Consider the following 16,888-nt stretch of genomic DNA (forward strand, 5'->3'; position numbering starts at 1 on the left):
TGCTGACGTCCTAAGTCCCAGTGCCTCAGTATGTGACTTTATTTGGAAATAAGATTGTTGCAGATGTAATTTGTCAAGATGAAGTCATGTTGGAATAAGGTGGACCCCATAATCCAATATGACTGGGTTTTTTTTTTTCATTTGAAGTCTCTATTCTGTTTTTTATTATTATTATTATTTTTATACTTTAAGTTCTAGGGTACATGTGCACAATGTGCAGGTTTGTTACATATGTATATATGTGCCATGTTGGTGTGCACCCATTAACTCATCATTTACATTAGGTATATCTCCTAATGCTATCCCTTTCCCCTCCCCTTTCCTCACAATAGGCCCCAGTGTGTGATGTTCCCCTTCCTGTGTCCAAGTGATCTCATTGTTCAGTTCCCACCTACGAGTGAGAACATGCCGTGTTTGGTTTTCTGTTCTTGTGATAGTTTGCTGAGAATGATGGCTTCCAGCTGCATCCATGTCCCTACAAAGGACACGAACTCATCCATTTTTATGGCTGCATAGTATTCCATGGTGTGTATGTGCCACATTTTCTTAATCCAGTCTGTCACTGATGGACATTTGGGTTGATTCCAAGTCTTTGCTATTGTGAATAGCGCCACAATAAACATATATGTGCATGTGTCTTTATAGCAGCATGATTTATAATCCTTTGGGGATATAGCCAGTAATGGGACGGCTGGATCAAACGGTATTTCTAGTTCTAGATCCTTGAGGAATCGCCACACTGTCTTCCACAATGGTTAAACTAGTTTACAGTCCCACCAAGAGTGTAAAAGTGTTCCTATTTCTCCACATCCTCTCCAGCACCTGTTGTTTCCTGACTTTTTAATGATTGCCATTCTAACTGGTGAGAGATGGTATCTCATTGTGGTTTTGATTTGCATTTCTCTGATGGTGAGTGATGATGAGCATTTTTTCATGTGTATGACTGGGTTTTTAAAATTTTTAATTGAATTTAATTCTGTTTTAAGTTCTGGGATGCATGTGCAGGACGTGCAGGTTTGTTACGTATGTAAACATGTGCCATGGTGGTTTGCTGCACACATTAATCCATCAGCTAGGTATTAAGCTCAGCATACCTTAGCTATTTATCCTGATACCTGCCCTCCCCCTGTGCCTCCGCAACAGGCCGTAGTGTGTTGTGTCCCTCCCTGTGTCCATGTGTTCTTATTGTTCAGCTCCTACTTCTAAGTGAGAACATGCAGTGTGTGGTTTTCTGCTCCTGTATTAGTTTGCTGAGGATGATGGCTTCCAGCTCCATCTATGTCCCTGCAAAGGACATTATCTCATTCCTTTCCATGGCTGCATAGTATTCCATGGTGTATATGTACCACATTTTCTTCATCCAGTCTATCATTGATGGGTATTTGGGTTGATTCCATGTCTTTGCTATTGTGACTAGAGATGCAATGAACATATGTGTGCATGTATCTTTACAGTAGAATCATTTCTTTTTTTTTTTTGAGATGGAGTCTCGCTCTGTCGCCCGGACTGGAGTGCAGTGGCTGGATCTCAGCTCACTGCAAGCTCTGCCTCCCGGGTTTACACCATTCTCCTGCCTCAGCCTCCTGAGTAGCTGGGACTACAGGTGCCCTCCACCTCACCCAGGTAGTTTTTTGTATTCACGGAATTTCACTGTGTTAGCCAGGATGGTCTCGATCTCCTGACCTTGTGTTCCGCCCGTCTCGGCCTCTGAAAGTGCTGGGATTACAGGCTTGAGCCACCGCGCCCGGCCCAGTAGAATCATTTCTATTCCTTTGAGTATATACCCAGTTATGAGATTTCTGGGTCAAATGGTATTTCTGATTGTAGGTCTGTGAGGAATCACCACACTGTCTTCCACAATGGTTGAACTAATTTATATTCCCACCAACAGTGTAAAAGCATTCCTATTTCTTCTCCACAGCCTCGCCAGCCTCTGTTTTTTTTTGAAAAAAAATTTTTTTTTGAGACTGAGTCTCGCTCTTGTCACCAAGGCTGAAGTGCAATGGCATGATCTCGGCTCACCACAACCTCCGCCTCCTGGGTTCAAGCAATTCTTCTGCCTCAGCCTTCCAAATAGCTGGGTTTACAGGCATGCACCACCACGCCCAGCTAATTTTGTGTATTTTTAATAGAGACAGGGTTTTGCATGTTGGTCAGCTGGTCTCAAACTCCCAACAGGTGATCCGCCCACTTCGGCCTCCCAAAGTGCTGGGATTACAGGCGTGAGCCACCGTGCCCGGCCTGTTTCTTGACTTTTTAATAATTGCCATTCTGGCTGGCATGAGATGGTATCTCATTGTTGTTTTGATTTGCATTTCTCTAATGACCAGTGATGTTGAGCTTTTTTCATGTTTATTGGCCACATATATGTCTTCTTTTGAGAAGTGTCTGTTCATCTCCTTTGACCACTTTTTAATGGAGTTGTTTTTTCTTATAAATTTGTTTAAGTTCCTTGTAGATTCTGGATATTAGACTTTTGTCAGATGGATAGATTGCAAAAATTTTCTCCCGTTCTGTAGATTGTCTGTTCACTCAGATGATAGTTTCTGTTGCTGCGCAGGAGCTCTTGAGTTTAATTAGATTCCATTTGTCAAATTTTGCTTCTGTTTCAATTGCGTTTTTCTCTGCATGTGACAGACACATATGCCAGAAGAATGCCATGTGAAGGCAGAGGCAGAGATCGGGATGATGTGTGTACAAGCCAAGGACGCCAAAGATCTCCAGCAAAGCCCAGGAGTGAGGAGAGAGGCCTGGAACAAGTTCTCCCACACAGCCTCAGAAGGCAGCAACCCTGTCAACACCTTGGTCTCGGATTTCCAGTTTGCAGAAGTGTGAGACAACGCGTTCCTGTGGTGGGAACCCCCACGGCCCGGTGCTGGGTTGCAGCAGCCATAGGCAACCAATACATCCCACAAGGAAGCTGAGCTTGACTACTAAGAGGTTGCAGTTTTCCAAGGTGGAGATGTGTTTGCTCATGTCTGTCCGTGGTTTTCCTTTTATGGAACGGAGCCCTTGGTACACGTGGGGCAACCTGCTGAACTTTTGGAAAACTGATCACACTTTCCCTGCCTTCCAAGAGTTCTCATTCATGGGGACAGAATGTACCTCATACCTTGGTGTGTCCTTAAGACTGTCTCCGTGTTGAATGCTGGGCGATTTTATGAGCATTTGTATGTCCGTCTGTGTGTGTGTGTGTGTGTGTGTGTGTATGCACGCACACGTGGGTATAGATGTGTGAATGTGTGTATGTATGAGAGTGTTGGGTGTGAATCTGCGTGTGCGTGTGTATAGGTGTGCATATGAGTGTGTGGCTGTGTAGGATTGTGAGCGTGTGTGAGTGTGACTGAGCTCTCACAGGAAGTCTGTCAGGGGCTTTGGCCCCTTGTCACTCTGGAAGTAGAGGCTGGAGAAAGAGAAACCTGCTGCAGGGTCTCTTGGCTACACATAGACAGGGCGGGTCTTGCTGTACCTGGGGAAGGTTTGGGTCTGCGAGGGGGCACCTCACCCTCAGGAGGAGCTGAGTGTGTCCTGACCCCCCACAGCCCGATCATCAGGGCCGTCTGCTGGGAGGCTTAGCTTGATGCCCTGCTCACCAGGGAAGCCCCTGGGACTGGATCGACAGGGCTAACACCAAGGAAGAGGGGAAAGGTGGGTTGAAACATTGTTGCAAGGAGAAAACACTGCATAGAACTCTATTGTTTTACGACTGGGGCTAATTTAACAAGACACTGTATGTCCACATAACAGAAAATTATGCAGTCATCAAAAGTGAAATTTGACTAATTTTTAGTGCCTGGGAAACTGCTTGTGATGGATAGAAAATATCAGAGTTCAAAATGGCAGAGTCCAAAATAGCAACAGAGTCATTAGACTCCAGTGCTGTACAAAATTCCTGGGTTTGAATTTGGACTTGCCACTGGCTGGGTGTGAGCACTAGGGCGTTACCAACCTCCCTACCCTGGTTTCTTTATCGGTTAAGTGGGAACGACAAGAGTACCAACCCCACAGGCCGAAGGGTGGCATTTAAGGGGCTCTTGATGAAAAAGCCCTGATTTGTTGCATCTGCTGGCTCCCGTGGCAAATACTCCCATAATGGCCAACATCATATCCCAGTGACTCAACAACCTATTCACAGAATTTCTGAAAACTTAAGTCACCCTCACAAGCCAGCCTGGGCTGACTCCAGCACAGCACAGCTAGGGGCTTTGGGGATTAAATAAATACATGCTTTGAGCAATGTATAACACAAAAGATGGACAGGAGCTATCACATCTGCTGCATCCTATTTGGACACACATTACCAGAAAAGTAAGTAAAATAAAAAGAGCAATGTGTGTGCAAACCATGATATGTGGTAGACTGAGGGTGGTGATTGCAATTCTGTCCATCTGAGGTTCAAAGGATAACTTAAAATATGTATATGGCTGGTTGGGCGCGGTGGCTCATGCCTGTAATCCCAGCACTTTGGGAGGCCGAAGGGGGTGAATCACCAGAGGTCAGGAGTTTCAGACCAATCTGGCCATCATGGTGAAACCTCATCTCTACTAAAAATACAAAAATTAGCTGGATGTTGCGGCCCACACCCGTAATCCCAGCTGCTCAGGAGGTTGAGGCCGGAGAATCGACTGAAACTGGGAGGTGGAGGTTGCAGTGAGCTGTGATTTTGCCACTGCACTCCAGTCTGGGCAGCAGCGTGAGACTCCGTCTCAAAAAAATATACATGGCTAGAAAGAGGTTCATGAAAATGCTGAGAGTGGTGGGATCATAGATCATATGTGTAAGTTGGCAATTTGTCCTAGTTTTGCACAAGGAGCCCATGTGATACAATCATTTCATGTCATTTAAAGGGATGAGGAGTTCTGAAGGTGGGCGCTCTAACTCTTGGGGTAGGGCCAAGGGAAGGGGCTTGGGGAAGGTCATGGTCATCACAGAGAGTCAGGGAAGACTGCCTGGGGTGGAGGGAGGCTGCCGAAAGGCCTGTCCCCATCACCACCCACGGGGTGGCTCAGCTTTCGTGACACCTTCACTCCTTCCCATCTCAAGGGGGGGCTTTTTCTTGGCACAACCTGCCTCTTGGATACAGTGAGAGGGAATCAGCCGGGTTTTCTGTCTGGGCCTGTGGGTGGTCCTGACACTGGATTGAATGATGTCCCCCCAAAACTCATGTCCATTCATACCTCAGAATGTGGCCTTATTTGGAAATAGGGTCTTTGCAGATGGGGTCAGTTAAGATGAGACTGTTCTGGCGCAGGGGGGTCTTCATCTTTATGACTGGCGTCCTTATGAGAAGGGGCACTTTGAAGACAGGCGCAGGGGAGAAGGACCTGTGGCAGTGGAAGCAGACACAGGAGCTGTGCGGCTGCAGCCAGGAGCGCCAAGGCTGGCCTGGCCACCAGCAGTGGGCAGAGAGGCTGGAAGAGGTCCTCCCTCAGAGCCTCCAGAAGGAAACAGTGCTGCTGATACCTGGAGTTTGGATTTCTGGCCCCCAGAACGGTGAGAAAAACACATTTCTGTTTTTAAGCTACCCAATTTGTAATGTTTGGCTATGGGGGCCCTAGGACATGAACACACTGGGCCCAGGCCAGGAAGGCCCCGAGGGTCCCCTCTCCCATCCCCCCCACTCTTCACCTTTGATCCCTTCCCTGCCCTCCCTAGCCTGGGATCCCCCTTGAAGCTACCTCCACTCGACGCCACCCCCAGCACCCTTGGTCCTCTCCCCCGAACTGCTGCCCTTAGTCCCCTCCCGGTCACCCCTTCCCCCAGCCCTCTGTCTCCTCCTCGCCCCGCCCCCCACGTCCCTCGGGGTCCCCTCCCTGCCCCCGCCCGCGTCCCCACCCCGCCGGCTGACGCAGGGCTGAGTCCTCACCCAGCAGCTTAGGGCCCCTCAGAACTAGAGCGGCAGGAGATTAAGGGTTGCTAATTTGGAAGCAGGGACTGATGTTCTATAAAAAGCAGGGAGGCTTTGGGATCTGTTTGGTTTTTAAGCCATTTTAGAAACTCGTCCTACACACAAAATGGTGAGGTCCGGGGGATCTGTCTCTGCCTCGCCCTTTCCCCCCCAGGATCGGTCTCTTCCCCTCTCCACCTGCCTCCCCGGACCCTCCGGGAGGAGGGGGCCCTGCAGCAGCGAGAGGAGTGTCCTGTTCTGGAGGAAGAGCTGGGAGGAGAGGACCCCCCCCACCGTTCTGTGTGGGAATGGTGGGAGGGTCCTAGAGCCTCTTGCACCAGGGCCGAGGTGGAGGGAGTGTGGAGGTGGGTGAGTGGCCCCAGAGCCCGTGTGCCCACCACGGCCCTGCCAGCAGCCTGTGCGTTTCAGAAAAGCATTGTAGCCCGTGAGATTGTGGTGCCTGTGGTCCCAATGCTTTGGGAGACCGAGGTGGGAGGATCACTTGAGGCCAGGAGTTCGAGGCTGCAGTGAGCTAAGATCGCACCACTTCACTCCAGCCTGTGTGACGGAGCGAGATCTTGTCTAAAAAGAAAAGAAAGAGGCTGGGCGCGGTGGCTCACCCTAATCCCAGCACTTTGGGAGGGTGAGGTGGGCAGATCACGAGGTCAAGAGATCGAGACCGTCCTGGCCAACATGGTGAAACCCCGTCTCTACAAAAAATACAAAAATTAGCTGGGTGTGGTGCTGGGAGCCTGTAGTCCCAGCTACTTGGGAGGCTGAGGCAGGAGAATTGCTTGAACCTGGGAGGCAGAGGTTGCAGTGAGCTGAGATCGTGCCATTGCACTTCAGCCTAGTGACAGAGTGAGACTCTGTCTAAAAAAAAAAAAAAAAAAGAGAGAGAGAGAGAAAAAAGCTTTCTAGGAGAAGAACCTCAAGGAATGAATCCTGTTGGAATCACTGAGCCCCAGGGGGAAAACATTTTGGATGGGGGCCGTCCAGAGACGCTGTGGAAGTCACCATAATACCTGCCAGGGACACACACACAGACATTTGCGCCTCTTGAAGCCAGGGTTAGCGAGGCCTGGGTGGGAAGAGCAGCACAGTTTTTCCCTGCTACAGAGGAGGCATTCGGTGCTGAAAAAGCCAGAATGTTGAAGATGGCTGCGAAATGTCATTTTACTCATTTTCCCATCTTTCTCATCAGGGAGCCAGGGAGCAAGCTCAGTGACTTTGGAAAGCAGCTGTGTGGACCCACACGTGCACACACAGGCACATATGTGCACGCACGTGCCCACACACACCCATAAGAGAAAGTTTCTGGTTGTCTCAGCTCCGTAGTGAGCAGGTTACGTAGAATCCTGAAGCCTTGAGTGAACCCACTCCAGTTCCTCTCTGCTGGTGGAAATACGTAAAGTGGCTTTTGTTTTCTTTTTTGTTTTTTTTGAAATCCACTTAAAGTATTTTTTCTGCCCATCATAAGCCATTTCATTCATAAGCCAAATGCTCCTCCCTCAAAAGCTCGTTCCCTGTGACGAGGCCTTCGTGTTCTCGGAGAGGAATTCCAGGATGTTTGTTTGGGGACATAACATCTGCTGTGTAGCTATGAAAAGGAAGGATGCAAAGCCCTCAGGGCAGGAGGCACCCAAGGCAGAGCAGTGACAGCAGAGCCACAGGGCGGCCCATGGCTCCTGCCATTCATATCACTATGTGTCCTCACATAACTAGGTGCAGGGAACCCGGGCAGGAGGACCATGGTGTGGTAGGAGCGTCAGCCTAGAGATGGCCCTGCGCCTTGTCCTCTGGAGACTTGAGGCTGCTCCTGGCCTCTCAGGACACAGACCTGGGTGGGAGGGCAGGAGGTGACAGAATCAGAATCAGGGATGCCCCACCCTGGGCGTGGCACAGGGAGAGTTTATGGGGCATCCTTGTCCCTTCTCAGGAAACAAATGGTGTCAGGCTGTCTAGGGGCAAATCCAGCCCTAATCCAGCCCTTGTGGGTGGGTGGAAGGGTAGCAGGGAGCAGGGCAAGATGGTTGGCTCTCAGAAAAGTGCCGCCTGAGAAAACCCACCCTCCAACTGTCTTTTATTTTGAAACAGGGTCTTGCTCTGTCACCCAAGCTGGAGTGCAGTGGTACAATCATAACTCACTTCGTCCTCAACCTCTCGGGATCAAGCAATTCTCCCACTTCAGCCTCCCAAGTAGCTGGGACTACAGGCGTGCGCCACCACACCTGGCTAATTTTTTATTTTTTGTAGACACAAGGCCTCCCTATGTTGCCAAGGCTAGTCTCAAACTCCTGGGCTCAAGCGATCCTTCTACCTTGGCTTTCCTAAGTGCTGGAATTACAGGCACGAGCCACCTCACCCATCCCTAATGCCTTTTTTTGTTTTTTAATTGAGATAGAGTCTTGCTCTGTTGCTATCTTGGCTCACAGCAACTTCTGCCTCCTGGGTTCAAGCCTTTTTCCTGCCTCAGCCCCCCAAGTAGCTGGGATTACAGGCTCCTGCCACCATACCTGGCCTAATTTTTTGTACTTTTAGTATTTTAGTAGAGACAGGGTTTCACCAAATTGGCCAGGCTGGTTTTGAACTCCTGACCTCAAGTGATACGTCTGCCTCGGCCTCTGAAAGTGCTCACAGGCATGAGCCACCCAGCCTAATGTCTTCTTTTAAAGTCAGTTTATTGAAATATAATTTTTATTTGTATGTCTTTATGTAGCATAATATAATTGATAGTATTATATAATTCTATGATATAATTTGGAACAAAATTATGTAGTATAATTACTGGTATATATATAGTATTAATAATTTTATAAAATGAGATAGTATAATCTATGTAGTATATATGGTATATAATATTGTGTGATTTACATGATATACTAGTCTATGATTTTTGACTAATACATACAATCATGTGATCATTGTCACATTCAAGATAGAGAACAGATCCATCACCTCCAAAAATCCCTTCCAAATGATGTTCTTTGCAGGGCTCCCTGCCTCTGACCCAGTCCCTGACAGTCACAGGTCTGTTCTCTGTAACGTCCTTCCGCCTGGCTCCTTTGACAGACACAAGACCATGGAAATTGGCCCCCGTCATCGCAGCACTGGGTCACTGGAGCTGGAGGGTGTGGCCTTTTCAGTGATCCTGTCTCTCCTCCTGTGTTTTATTTTTGTTTTTGTTTTTAGGTTTAAATATGTTCTTTGTTCTCAAACCAGACTTTATTATAATTTTACTTTCCAGACTTTCATGGAAGCAAACCCAGCCATAACATTTGAAAATATACTTCTTAGCTTATCTCGTTTTCAACTGGGAGAATTGCCATGTTTGACGATCTGTCATACCTAGGTGACGATCTTAAATAATTTTGCATTCATTTCAACTTCCCGAAATGTGTTTCATAGAACCTCCCAGGGACTGGTATTGTTAAAATAAAAAACAGAACCCACAGAGGAAGTCCATTTCCAAATTTGGATAAGATTGCACTCAGTAAAATTCAAGAAGCATCTCATGGCTTCTCCTCCTCGACCTGGCAACTGTTCTTGTCACTGAGAAGGCTCCCCTGCCTTCCAGAAGAGCCTGTCGGCCACATGCATGACACCAGCATGTCTTGAGGGGCTGTGGTCTCTCTCCCGCTGCTGCTCACCGAAGAGTTCGAGTGTTATGCTCCACCAGAACCCCAAAGCCTGCATGTCCCTCTGCTGTGGCTTCTCTCCTTTCCTTTTTAAGCAAATGCTTATGTAATCCCACGCTTACTCTGTGACAGGTCCTGATAAGCCTTTCCCACATTAACTCATGAAATCCTGGTGAGGCCCTCAGAGCCAGGCGTTGCTCTGGGCCCCTCTGTGCGGATGGCTCCCCAAAGGGCTCCGACAGAAGGACACTGGCATTCACCATTTGCTATGGCTCTTGGACAACAGATCCGGCAGGGAAGTTCTCCGTTCAGGCTAATGAAAGTCCCTCCTTGGCTCTTCTATACCCCACGAGGCATCCCAGGCCACCTTTCCTACCACCCTCAAAGGCACTGGGGAGGGGAGCCGGTTACACAGGGAGTCCAGGTCCATCCCTTTAAAGAGGGCACAGCCCAGACTGTCCCAGGGGAGCCTGCGCAGTGCCAGGGGTCCTGAAGCCAGTGGGCAGAGAGAGGACTGCTGGAGTCGGTGGGGAGGAAGTCACCCCTTCTCCAGCTCTGTGATGCTACCTCACGATGAGGATGCCCACATCCTGGGCACCCCCTTGGTCTCTCTCTGCCCACCACACAAATCCAGAGGTGGGAGGGAAACTCGCGGTGAGGTGAGGTGCTGTGACTCAGGAAAGCTGGGGTGTGGGCCACCCCAGTCCTGGCCTTTCCCATTACTCTCCATCATCCAGTGACCTGAGTGATGCTTCCAGGAGGTGGAAGAGTTTCGGGGCAAAAGCCCAGGCCCTAGAAGTCCAGATGGTGGCCATAAGAATTCAGGAGAGAACTGGACTTGGTGACCACCTGCAGTCCTGCACAGGAAACAGGAAAGCCCTGGAGAGAGGCTCTTGGGGACCCTCTCCGTGCCTTGTTGTGTTGTGCATGTAGGAGAGAGAGTGTGAGAGAGACTGGATGTGAGTGTGTCAGTGTGTGCATGCATGAGCGAGGCTGAGTGCGTGCATGAGTGACTGTGAGGGTGTGTGGGGGTGAGAGTGTGTGAGTCAGTATGGGTGTGTGAACACACAGTGGGCATGAACCCACACTTCTGAATGGTTTGTGAATGTTCTGGGGGCTCCTGGTGCCTTTGTCAGGGGTCAGGATCTCTGGCAGTCCCCACCTCCATCTGGAAGAACCAGCCTTCTTCCTGACACTTTTCTGGGCTTCTGAGCATGGGGATGGTGTCCTCTCTGCAGCCTCCGAGCCTGGGCTTGGCGTCCTCTCTGCAGCCTCTGAGACTGGGCTTGGAATCCTCTCTGCAGCCTTCGAGCCTGGGCTTGGTGTCCTCTTTGCAGCCTTTAAGCCTTGGCTTGGTGTGCTTTCCGTAGGCAGCCACCTAGGGGGAGCAGCATGGAGCCAGAGTGGGCGGTGGACGCCCTGACTCCATGCCACGCCCACTATGAAATGCTGATTCTAAGCTGGGAATAAATTCCTTGCTAGAAGAACATGCTGTGCAAGGTGGAAAAGGAACAAATAGAACCTCCCCACGCCTCCCACATGCGTGGGGCTCTGGCAGGGAAAGGGATGACTGATCGCTGAGGCAGAAGCGCAGATGCAGGGAGCAACCCGACCCACACCTCCATGGCACGGCAGGCTAATTAATGTTCTTCCTCATGATTTCTTATGTTGTGCTACCTCCAAGGAGTCACTGTAAACATTCGTTGTAGGATTACTCGGTTCCCCTGTCCCCCTGTAACACATCCAAACATGTAAAACAAGTCATTTGAAAGTTAGACTGATAACATCCAGACTGGAGTAGGATACATCCAACACTTAGCTCAGGCTGGTGTTATAGATGTGTATTCTTGTGAAACAGTTCCAACTGTGTTTACCCTTTCCGCAGGGAAAATCTAGTGGAGACGCGGCTGGAGTTGAGGCATTTGCAGGTGAGGCTGGATCATGGTCCACTGTGCCAGCTGAGTCCCCCAGCCCCACTTCCCCACGTGATTTTGAAACCTTGCTGGGCATGTTTCATTGGCAGTACAGGCAAGTCTAGTCCCATGTCTTTGGGTTGACCTGGAGACCTGGCTGCTGGGAACACCCACAGCCCTACCTCAAAGAACGTGCCCCGCCCCCAGGCCCTGCTGGCTCTTTGTTGGCTTCAGCTGAGTTGGTCAAGAGTGGATGTCTCCCAACCCCAGAGAAACTCATGCGGCTGCCTGAGAAACACACTGACACACAGAGAGCAGAACAGGAAGGGAAGGACGGGGCTGGTTGTCTTTCTGGTTGTGATAACTGATGGGGTGGAGCAAAAGTTAAAGCTGCAACATGGTCAGCAGGTCAAACAGGAGCCATGAGAGATCCAAGGCTCGTCAGAGTTGTGTGAGTGGGAAGATTCAGTGAGCTAGAGAAAGCACTAAGCCAGTGCAGTGGAGGACCAGAGAGAAAACTGCTGTCTTGGTCAGCTGGGCTGTTATGGCAAAATACCACAGGCTGGGTGGCTTACACAACAGGAATTTATGGAAGTCCAGGATTGAGGTTCTGGCTGATTCGGTTCCTGATGAGGGATGTCGTCCTGGCTTGTAGGTGACTGCCCTCTTGCCCTGTCCTCATATGATGGAGAAAGAGAGAGAGCGCGCGCTCTGGAGTCTCTTCTTACCAGGGCACTCGTTTTGTCACGGCCTCATTTAAAGCTAATCACCTCCCCAAAGCCCCATCTCCTGATACCACCACCTTGGGGATTAGGGCTTCAACACAAGAATTGGCGGAGAGACGAACATTCAGTCCATACCAGCAGACAGGGAAGACCTGACCTATGGCACAGACCTCCTCTAGTTCATTCCACGATGCTTTGTACCCATGGGATACCCAGTTCCAGTATTGCCAAGGCCTGTCCGAACCACATATCAGGGTCTTGGGCATTAGGAAGCTCTGTCACCTCCTAATTTATTACTCCTGTGACAGGAAACTCCACCCTCTAACTTGGAGGAGTCTTGGGAGAGTCTCTGTCCCTTGAGGGGGAAGGGAAAAATCCAGGCCAGGTGCGGTGGCTCACACGTATAATCCCAGCACTTTGGGAGGCTGAGGCGGGTGGATCACTTGAGGTCAGGAGTTCAAGACCAGCCTGGACAACACGGTGAAACCCATCTCTACTAAAAAAGTACAAAAAAAAAAAAAAAAATAGCCGGGCATTGTGGCATGCACCTATAATCCCGGTTACTCAAGAGGCTGAGGCAGGCAAATTGCTTGAACCCAGGAGGCAGAGGTTGCAGTGAGCTGAGATTGTGCCACTGCACTCCACCCTGGGCAACAGAGTAAGACTCCATCTCAAAAAAAAAAAAAAAAAAAGAAAAATTCTCAGTTAAGTAAGTCAGTCTTCTGCCAAGTAAGTTTTTGTTTTCTTTTTCTTTTTTTCTTCTTTAAATAATAAAGATGGGGTTTTGCTGTGTTGCCCAGGCTAATCTCAAAGGCCTGATCTCAAGTGATCCTGCCACCTCTGCCTCCCAAAGTGCTAGAATTACAGATGTGAACCACCACACCTGGCCCCAAGTAGGTGTTTAAAATGCAGATGGTATAGGGTCCAGATGAGCACCCTAGAGCCTGTCCACTGCTCTAGTTGGAGTGTTCAACCAGCTACATCTCCCTCTGCCCCAGTGGCCCTCACCCTCACTCACCTACCAGCAGCCTATGAATGATTTGTATTAACTATTAGATGAAATCTAGTTCTATCAAAGTTTTTAGAGATTTGTTAAGGGCCTACTGTGTGCAGGGTACCATGTGGGGTCCCCTGGAGGACGCATGAATGAGGGAGACACGATGCCAGCCTTCTGTCAGGGGAAGCACAGAAAGAATTTAGCCAAGAAGCCAGCAGGGAGGAGGGATGCCAGGAGGACCCTGAAGGCCCTGTTAAGGATTAAGGCAATTATCTTTTACATTCCTCCAACCGGAGACTCTGGAAGTAGACGAAGTGAGTCCCTGCAGTGAATAATGACTTCCTTCCAAAGAGCACGGCATAGGAACGGGGAGGGCAAAGAGCAACATTGCCATGGGAAGACCTGACCATTGCCGCCTGTCACATGGTCAAGGTCAAGCCTTAGTCGGGTTGGCGACGTGTGCCCTTGCTGAGATGCGATGTGCGTGGAGCTTTGCCTCTGGGGTCTTCCCGCCTAAAACTCACAGCTTTCATCTCACCATGAGAAAAAATCAGGCAAATTCTGATAGAGGAGCATCCTACAATATCCCTGCTCAGTCTTCCTGAAAACCACCGAGATCATCCAAAACCCCGCGTCAGAAACTGTCACAGCCAAGAGGGGTCTAAAGACACATGAGGACTAGATGTCATGTGAGACCCTGGATGAGATTCTGGAAAAGAAAACGGATATTAGGTAAAAACGAAGGAAATCTGAATAATCTAGGGACTTTAGTTCCTAATAATACGTTGGTATTGATTCGCTAATTATAGCAAAATTACTATACTAATGTTAGATATTAATAATAGGGGCATGGCATATGGGAACTCTGAACTACATGCTCAATATATCTGTAAATCTAAAACTTTTTTTTGAAGAGCATCTTTTTTTTTTTTTTTTTTAAACCCTGCAGCAATGAGCTTCGGGATGGACAGCCTGTGAACCAGAATCTCCCTCTCTCCAGGAAATTCGGTGAGCTATTCAGCATCGTTTAACTCTCTTTCTTGCTTAGCCTAGCTGCAGTGAGAACTCTGTTGTCTGCAACCAAGAATCTAGACTAATACCTGCATATAGTTATTTACATGCAGTGTTTTAAAAAGCGAGAGCTGCAGGGGATTTGGTGTCATTTTCCATTTTGAGCTGTGATCGTTTTTAAAAGGCAGGATAATGTCTGCAAAGTACCTGGGGATAGAGTCAGGACTAATGAGATAATATCTGCAAAATGCTTTGAGCTCCCTGCAGCTGCTAAGAGGCAAGGAACATGCATTATCATCATTAGAAAAAACAAGCTTTGAAAACTTTGGCAGGAAGGCGGATATAAGTGGAAATCAGTTCAATTACTCATGCCTTTCAAAATAGACAAGTTCTATAAAAGTTAAAGTAATTTTTTTTTTTTGTAAATCAAATTCCTCTTCATTTCCTCTGTCAAACATTACTGTTCTATGATCTTTCAATTATTTTTGGTTGGACTCCGTTTCACAATGTATTGAAGCAGCTTTCGTTTCTCTGCTTCCAGATTCTCTGGCAGAATATTCTCAAACTTCAAATCTGTCTCAATTTTGAGAAAATATACAAAGTATGTGCTTTTTTTTAATGTTACTTGAAATTTCAAAACAACACGGTGACCAAAACTAAACCAATACCATGATAGGAATAGAAGAAAATATTATTTTTATCTTTCAAATTTTTTATTTTATTTATTTACTTATCTATTTATTTTTTGAGACAGGGTCTTGCTCTGTTTCCCAGGCTGGAGGACAGTGACATGATCACGGCCACAGCCTCCCAAGTAGCTGGGACTACAGGCATGCACCACCATAATCAGCTAATGTTTTATTTATTTTTGTTTTTTGTAGAGAGGGCATCTCCCTAGGTTGTCTAAACTGGTCTCAAACTCCTGGGCTCAAGCCTCCTGCCTTGGCCTCCTAAAGTGCTGGAATGTACAGGTGTGAAGCCACCACACTCGGCCATTTTTAAAGATACATTTAAAAAATTTGTCAGTTTATATATGAGTAAGCTTGGAGTCTTGCATTGGCATCTTCTGAAGAAGAGGGAGAACAGAGCTCATCATGACCCTTTCAACATCTAGCCTAATGCACTGTTTTGTTTTCAAAGTCCATAGGAAGGAAAAATCAAATATAGATAGGTAAAAATAGAAAAACCATAAGAATCCTTTCTCTCTTGTTTTAAGGAGGGATATTTTACCCAGCAATTCTCCAAAGTGCTTGTATCAGTTAAGACTTTGTTGTGATTAACAGGGATTATCAGCTCTCATTCTATTTGGGCTACCTTTGACCCAAGCTGTTTATCTTTTCTTCTAAAACCTTACAGAAGATCACAAGAATTAGCCAACACATTCTAGAACATTTCCTAACACATCCCCTAAAACTATCATAATAGATAAATGACCTATTTCCTAAGATATAATTGAAGACAATTTAATTAACCATTTTGCAAACATGTAATAAGAACTGCTCGTTTCAAAACTGGGCTAGAGGTATCCTCACTATTCTCTGGGCAATTTAGCTTGTTAGTGTTTATGATTTGCAACACTTACCTCCTGGCACCAAATTCAGATTTAGCAAAGATTCTTTATGTGGCAAGTAATTAGAAACCCAACTTAAACTGTCTTAGATGACAAAGGAGATTCATTGGTTCCCATTATAGAAGTCCAGAGGTGGGCAGATTTCCGGGCAGGTTGATGCAATGACTCAGTTATGTAATCTAGGAAGCCCGTCTGTCCTTTTTCTATTCCTTTTGTAGAGACAGTTTTATCTAGGGACCCATTCCCTTTATAGACTTGTAAATGTCAAAGCCAAGCCGGGTACAGTGGCTCACGCCTGAAATCTTAGCACTTTGGGAGGCCAAGGTGGGTGGATAACTCGAGGTCAGGAGTTCGAGACCAGCCTGGCCAACATGATGAAACCCTGTCTCTACTAAAAATACAAAAATAGCTAGGCTGGTGATGCATGCCTGTAATCCCAGCTACTCAGGAGGCTGAGTGAGGAGAATCACTTGAACCCTGGAGATGGAGGATGCAGTGAGCCTTGACTGCGCCACTGCACTCTAGCCTGGGTGACAGAATGAGACTTGGTAAAAAAAAAAAAAGAAAGAAAAGAAAGAAATTCTTGGTGGTGTTTCTTGGTACAGATAGAATATTAGGAGGAAAGAGGATTTCTTGATAAGCTCTGAAATAGGATTTTTCAGCCATGATATCTAGAAAACAGTCCCCCAACTCAGCCTAAGCATGCACTAGGTAAAAGTTTATTTTTCCATGAAATTCTTTTAAGAACACTATGTTTGAAAGTTTTATGTTGAAACGAATAAATAGACAATTTTAGTGATGATTTCTGACATCTGTGACTTGATTTGAGCTCTAAATGTTTTAACAAGGGAAAGTTCATATTCAAACTTTTGAACACAGTTGTCTAATATGATAAGCTTTGCTGGAAGATCTTTTAAGGAGTTTCTTTTCTCTAGTATTCCAAACATAGGATACCTGCCTCAACCAGCAGGTAAAAATGCTTATTTTCCTTTCACAACCAACAAACTCCAGTGCCCAGTGGAGCGGCCCTTTCCGATTGGCATTCAGATCTTCATCCAGAGCAAAGCAAAACCTCTGGGGGTTGACACACAGCTTTTCATTTCATTAATCATCTTTAGTTGAAGTTCTCTTATCAATTTCTGCACAG

The sequence above is a fragment of the Trachypithecus francoisi genome, unplaced genomic scaffold (assembly GCF_009764315.1).
Source record: "Trachypithecus francoisi isolate TF-2019V2 unplaced genomic scaffold, Tfra_2.0 Lachesis_group2, whole genome shotgun sequence".
Taxonomy (NCBI): Eukaryota; Metazoa; Chordata; class Mammalia; order Primates; family Cercopithecidae; genus Trachypithecus; species Trachypithecus francoisi.